The sequence below is a fragment of the Suncus etruscus genome, chromosome 5 (genome assembly GCF_024139225.1).
Source record: "Suncus etruscus isolate mSunEtr1 chromosome 5, mSunEtr1.pri.cur, whole genome shotgun sequence".
NCBI classification, from domain to species: Eukaryota; Metazoa; Chordata; class Mammalia; order Eulipotyphla; family Soricidae; genus Suncus; species Suncus etruscus.
In genome coordinates, this window is record NC_064852.1 from 102,721,657 (window position 1) to 102,729,540 (window position 7,884).

Consider the following 7,884-nt stretch of genomic DNA (forward strand, 5'->3'; position numbering starts at 1 on the left):
GGTAACTTCATGTATGAAGGTTAAATCCAAATGAATTAAAGACCTCGATATCAGACCCAAAACATAAGATACATAGAACAACATGTAGGTAAAACACTCCAGGCATCTTCAAGGAGGAAACTGCACTCTCCAAGCAAGTGAAAGCAAAGATTAACAGATAGGAACATATTAAGCTGTGAAGCTTCTGCACCTCAAAAGAAATAGCGCCCAGGATACAAGAGCCCCCCACTGAGTTGGAGAAACTCTTCGCCCAATACTCATCAGATAAAGGGCTAATTTCCAAAGTATACAAGGCAGAGACAGAAATTTACAAGAAAAAAATATCTAATCCTATCAAATAATGGGGAGAAAAAATGGACAGACACTTTAACAAAGAAGAAATACAAATGGCCAAAAGACACATGAAAAAATGCTCCACATCACTAATCATCAGGGAGATGCAAATCAAAACAACTATGAGGTAACACCTCACACCCCAGAGATTGGCACACATCACAAAGAATGAGAACAAGCAGTGTTGGCGGGGATGTGGAGAGAAAGGAACTCTTATCCACTGCTGGTGGGAATGCCGTCTAGTTCAACCTTTATGGAAAGCAATATGGAGAGTACTCCAAAAACTATAAATTGAGCTCCCATATGACCCAGCTATACCACTCCTAGGAATATACCCTAGAAACACAAAAATACAATACAAAAACCCCTTCCTTACACCTATATTCATTGCAGCACTATTTACCATAGCAAGACTCTGGAAACAGCCAAGATACCCTTCAACAGATGAATGACTAAAGAAACTGTGGTACATATACACAATGGAATATTATGCAGCTGTCAGGAGAGATGAAGTCATGAAATTTCCCTATACATGGATGTACATGGAATCTATTATACTGAGTGAAATAAGTCAGAGAGAGAGAGAGAAAGATGCAGAGTGGTCTCACTCATCTATGGGTTTTAAGAAAAGTGAAAGGCATTCTTGCAATAAAAACTTTCAGACACGAAAGGAAAAGAGCTGGAAGTAACAGATCACCTCATGAAGCTCAGCACAAACAGGGATGAGTTTAGTTAGAGAAATAACTACATTTTGAACTATCCTAATAATGAGAATGTACGAGGGAAATATAAAGCCTGTCTAGAGTACAGGTGGAGGTCGGGTGGGGAGGAGGAAGATTTGGGACAGTGGTGATGGAAATGTTGCACTGGTGATGGGTGGTGTTTTTTTACATGACTGAAACACAAACACAATTATGTATGTAATAAAGTTGTTTAAATAAAAAACAGGAAAATGTAAGACATTCTTGCAATGATAACTTTCAGACACAAAAGAGAAAAGGGCTGGAAGTTACAGCTCACTTCATGAAGCTCACCACAAACAGGGATGCGTTTAATGAAAGAAATAACTACGTTTTGAACTATCCTAAAAATGAGAATGTAAGAGGGAAATAGAAAGCCTGTCTAGAGTACAGGTGGGGATTGGGTGGGGAGGAGGGAGATTTGGGACATTGGTGGTGGAAATGTTGCACTGGTGATGGGTGGTGTTCTTTACATGACTGAAACCCAAACACAATCATGTATGTAATAAAGTTGTTTAAATAAAAAAAAAGGAAAAGAATGGAAATGGTGGCAGATGTGGCAAGTTTTGGGTGTTTTATTGTTTTTGGTTTGGTTTTTTGTTTGTTTGCTTTATTTTTTATTTTTGAGAGGTGCAGTAACCATTTGAGAAATTAGAAAGGAAATTCCCTTGACCTAAGAGATACAGGATGTCTCTATCCATGAATCCTACTGTCTTAAGACTGAGTTCAGGCTCCATGCTTGTTCCTTGTCCAACCCCAAGAAATAGGGTGTTAGAAGATGGGGGGAAATGATACTACTAAGTATCAAGATAACATGTAGTATTGGGATTTTCTTTGATATTCCCTAAGAATTACAAATGTAAAATTGCTATTTCTTTTACCTGCCTTTAGCTGTTAGACTAGTTCCTTGAATGTGACATATCACTTGCATAACAGGACCCCATGGGTCACTAAAATTGCTAGGGTTTATACAGTAAAGTTTATTCTTGTCATAATTATTCTGAATTGTACTCTGAATTATTTTGCTCTACATTATGAGAAAATTTTTATCACTTGTTTAATTCTTAGAAACCCCTTTTGAGGTATTGCTTTTGCAATCTGCATTTTTTTCATACAACAAGTCTATAACAATAAAGAACTAATAGAAGTTTGTCCTACATGTTAATAAATTCTCAGATTCATTTCCATCTAAATCCCAAACATGAGCTCTTATGGCAGGACTGGAGCATCTGTTAGAAAATTCCCAAAAGAACCAGAACTGTCAATTCAGAATTTAGGAATCTTCTAATGCTCAAGGGAAATTATACGACCCTAATTTTGTCCCCAAGGTTGACAGGCATAGCTTCAACTCTGAGAAAAGAGCCAAACTCAAAATATTATTTGAGGTGTCAAGCCCATTTTTTAGAGGAGCCCCAAAACTACAAGAACTTCGATCTTGTTTCTCACAATGTTGATTAAATCAACTTGCCTCTGGGTATTTTTCCCCTTGAGCATATCATTTAGGAAGCTAAAAACACAAAACTAGATTCACAAAAATGTAATTAATAAAGGTAACTCTTTCTAAGCTGACTTTGTAGTTTCAGTTAAAATACAAGCTAAACTGAATTCCATAATGAACTATACATCATAATAATTGTAGTCTATTTATATGCAAATAGTTGAATGGCATCTCTCAATTTTAACTGGCTAAAAACATCAGTTTTTTTGGTGGTCTCTAATCAATGCATCTGATGTAATAGGTTTTGAATCTATGAGATATTCTGATTCCTGTATTGAGACTTAATACTCATTATTCACTAAACCTGGGACTGGAAAGATGTGTCTTTCTAACAGAATGTGTTGGGTGTACCATTATTTTCCTACTATTTAGTCTAAAACAGGTTATTTATTTATTTTGTTTTGTTTATGGGCCACACCCAGAGGCACTCAGGTGTTATTCTTAGCTCTATGCTCAGAATTCACTCCTGGCAGGCTCAAGGGACCATATGGGATGCCAGGGATAAAACCAGAATGCCTTGCCCATATTATTGCTCCAGCCCCAGAAATAGATTATTTAATTTCTCTGAGCAGCAATGTAGTAAAAATAGAAATAATGCTGACTCCTTTACAGAATAATTGATAATGAAATAAGATCATATATACAAAAAACTCAGGACAATGTTTGGATCAATACATTCTAGTTTTTCCTGTTCCCTATTCAGATCACCTGATGGTTATTCAGTACCTCAAATAGCAAAACCTTAATAACTGCTTTATATGTCATTGATTTGCTACAGGAGATCTACAGAAGGGGCCCTTTCATGACTCCAACCTCAGCTTTAGTGAGAAGACAGAGGCAAATTCCTTAGTTCAGTGGGAACTAAGGAATCAAAAAGTATACTCAGCCTAAAAGGGAAAAACTGAGAGAAAAAGACAGAGAGAAGAAAAATGTCTGCCACTGTGGCAGGTGTGAAAGAGAGGGCAGAAGGAAAATTGGGGTCATTGGTGATGGGAAATGTGTACTGGTGAAGGTATGGTGCTAGAACTTTCTATGACTAAAATTCAATCATAAACAACTTTGTAACTGTGTATCTCATAGTGATTCAACTTAAAAATGTACAAATTTAAATAAAAAGAAAAGCACTCACAGACAGGGTCACAAAGATATATACACAAACCTGAGCAGGTCATTTCACACATCATTGTCAGACATCAGTAATGCTGATGACCTAGCTCCAGAGTTTTGAGGACAAAGGCCTTAAAAAAAGAAACCATTCTTTACAAAAGATGTTTGTTTGCTCATTAATAAAGAAAAATTACTTAGAAAGATTTTAAGATTACTCCCATGGCTATATCTAAAACCAATTTAATACTTTATAACTTGAATTTGTTTAACATCATAGACTTGGGGATGTCAAAGTTTATGCCATGATCAGATAGAAAACGTTGCAGGGAAACATAATGGAACAAACAGGGAGGAGAGGAAAAAGTAAAATTGCAGAGCCAAAGACATATGTATAGCAGGCAGGGCACTTGCCTTTCAAGTAGCCAGCTCAGGTGCTCTGAGCAATGCCAGGAGTGATTCTTGAGTTCAGAGACAGGAATAACCCCTGAGCACTGTCGGGTGTAGCCCAAAAAGAAAAAGAAAAGAAAAATTGCAATCATTTACAGTCAGAAGGACAGAGTAAGCACCTCAGACAAGCCTAACTTCAGAGAACAGAAGAAATTCATCAACATAGTGGAAGATGTTGACAGTACAGTGTGATTTAAAGAAGGTCAGATTTAGGGGTTGGACAAAACAGTTCTAGGCTCAAATTCAGATTCTCCCTTTATTCTGTGAATAATGGTGGGTACCTTACTAACCTTGCTAAACCTCAAATTTGTTATAAAGTGCGACTTATAATATCAATTGCATTATGGTGAGGAGAAAATGTGCTTGGCTCAATGCTTTTACATAAGTGCTCAAATAACAGTAGCAATTGTTGCCATTTTTCTTACTAATTTTGACACGGGTGCATGAGCAGCTTCTATGTACTAGGTGCATCAACATATTCATCTGTTTTCCTCCAGGATATGATGCTCTGCCATGTCACTAGTAACATATTTATTTTATAAATGAGAAATGTGTCCATAAGTCCAGTGACACACAGTTAAGAAAAAGCTGGACTGAATTTGGAATTTAGGTCTGGTTGATTTCTAAACCCGCATTATCTCCATTGTCTTTGTTTAAAGTGTGATAAATGAAAAGTGACATTAATGAGATGTCGGCTGTAATATGAAAACATCTTTGCTACAAAAAGAGGTAGTGGATATTTGGTATGTAAGATATTTGGTATGTTTACATATCATATATTGACATGTATACCAATATACATAACAATTTGATATATATGCATACATACATAGGACATACTGACAACTGAGTATATGGAATCTTTTTTATTGATCCTTTGTAATGGATTTTTAATTCTAAATCATTTATTTCTGTTCAATTTTTTAATATATTTTATTTAAACACCTTGATTACATACATGGTTGTGTTTGGTTTCTGTCATGTAAAGAACACCACCAGTGCAACATTCCCATCACCAATATCCCAAATTTCCCTCCTCCCCACCCAACCCCTGCCTGTACTCTAGACAGGCTTTCTATTTTCTATTTTCCTCATACATTCTTTTTTTTTTTTTTTGGGCCACACCCGGCAGTGCTCAGGGGTTACTCCTGGCTGTCTGCTCAGAAATAGCTCCTGGCAGGCACGGGGGACCATATGGGACACCGGGATTCTAACCAACCACCTTTGGTCCTGGATCGGCTGCTTGCAAGGCAAACACCGTTGTGCTATCTCTCCGGGCCTGCTCATACATTCTTGAACTTAATACCTTTACCTCTTCAAATCAGTGGGTAACTTTGTTATAAGCAGTGACTATAGAAAGAAGCCCCTGGGGATTGTTTTCAACTGTAATTCAATAGATTATAGGTAGTGCTGATGCTATGATCCCAACCCATTATGTAAAGGGAGCCTGGAATAGGAATGGTATTCCTGTGCCCTGCAAGGTCAGTTCTCATATTGCAAAATCTGATGGAGCTGAGTGTTAATGGACATTCTCAGAGGGGCAAAGCAGAAACTCAGGAGCTGCAGGCATCAGGAATTCAGTAACTCTTCAACTGTTGGGGGAAAGAAGCTTGCCATAACTATTTCTTACTAAGAATATGGAAGGATGTGATCTATCTGGGTTCAATCCCTGGTACCACATTTTGTCTCCTAAACTTGTCAAAAGTAATCCTTGAGTACAAAGTTAGAAATAAGCCCTGTAAAGCACCAGCTATGTCCCAGGAACCTTAAAAAAAAGTAGAAGAATATAACATAACAAACAACTTTTCTCTGTGGGGAAGTCTTTTTTGAATTAAGAGCATGTTTATAACCTTAAGTAGTAGAAACATTTATTTTTTTCTTTTTATTTTTTTATTTAAGCAGCTTGATTACATATATGATCGTGATTAGGTTTCAGTCATGTAAAGAACACCCCCTTCACCAGTGCAACATTCCCACCACCAATGTCCCAAATCTCCCTCCATCCCATCCCACCCCCACCTGTACTCTAGACAGGCTTTCCAGTTCCCTCATTTATTTACATAATTATGGTGGTTCTCTGTGTAGTTATTATTATAACTGCACTCACCACTCTTTGTGGTGAGCTTCATGAAGTGAGCTGGAAGTTCCAGACCTCCTCTCATTGTCTCTGAGGATTGTTGCATAAATGACTTTTATTTTTCTTAAAACCCATAGATGAATGAGACTATTCTGTGTCTTTCTCTCCCTCTGACTTATTCCACTCAGCATGATAGATTCCATGTACATCCATGTATAGGAATATTTCATGACCTCACCTATCCTGACGGCTGCATAATATTCCATAGTGTATATGTACCATAGTTTCTTTAGCCATTCATCTGTTGAAGGGCATCTTGGTTGCTTCCAGAACCTGGCTATTGTGAATAGTGCTGCAATAAATATAGGTGTAAGGAAGGGGTTTTGTACGTTGTTCTTGTGCTCTTACGGTATACATCTAGGAGTGGAATAGCTGGGTCAAATGGGAGCTCAATTTCCAGATTTTGGAGGAATCTCCATATCGCTTTCCATAGAGGTTGAACTAGACGGCATTCCCACCAGCAGTGGATAAGAGTTCCTTTCTCTCCACATCCCGCCAGCACTGATTGTTCCATTCTTTGTGATGTGCGCCAATCTCTGTGGTGTGAGGTGGTATCTCATAGTTGTTTTGATTAGCATCTCCCTGATGATTAGTGATGAGGAGCATTTTTTCTTGTGCCTTTTGGCCATTTGTATTTCTTTTTTATCAAAGTGTCTGCTCATTTCTTCTCCCCATTTTTTGATGGGATTAGAAGTTTTTTTTTCTTGTAAATTTCTGTCAGTGCCCTGTATATTTTGGATATTACCCCTTATCTGATGGGTGTTGGGTGAATAGTTTCTCCCACTCGGTACGTGACTCTTGTATCCTGGGCACTATTTTTTTTTTGAGGTGCAGAAGCTTCTCAATTTAATATATTCCCATCTGTTGACCTCTGTTTCCACTTGTTTGGAAAGTGCATTTTCCTCCTTGAAGATGCCTTTAGTCTCAATGTCATGGAGTGTTTTACCGACGTGTTATTCTGTATACCTTATGGTATCAGGTGTGATATTAAGGTCTTTAATCCATTTGGATTTTACCTTCTTACATGATGTTAACTGGGGGTCTATTTTCGCTTTTTTGCAAGTGGCTAACCAGTTCTGCCAGCACCACTTGATGAAGAGGTTTTCCCTGCTCCACTTAGGATCTCTTGCTCCTTTGTCAAAAATTAGGTAAAATATGTCTGGGGGACAATATCTGAGAACTCAAGCCAATTCCACTGATCTGGGGGTCTGTCTTTATTCCAATAACATGTTGTTTTTATGACTATTGCTTTGTAGTACAGTTTAAAGTTGGAGAAAGTAATGCTTCCCATTTTCCTTTTCCCTAGGAGTCCTTTAGCTATTCGAGGGTGTTTATTGCTCCAGATGAACTTCATAAGCATTTGATCCACTTCTTTGAAGAATGTCATGGGTATTTTTAAGGGGATCACATTAAATCTGTATAATGCTTTGGGGAGTACTGCCATTTTAATAATGTTAATCCTACCAATCCATGAGCAGGGTATGTGTTTCCATTCCCTTGTGTCCTCTCTTATTTTGTGGAGCAGGGCTTTATAGTTTTCTTTGTATAGGTCCTTCACATCTTTGGTCAAGTTGACTCCAAGATATTTGAGTTTGTTTGGCGCTATTGTGAATGAGATTGCC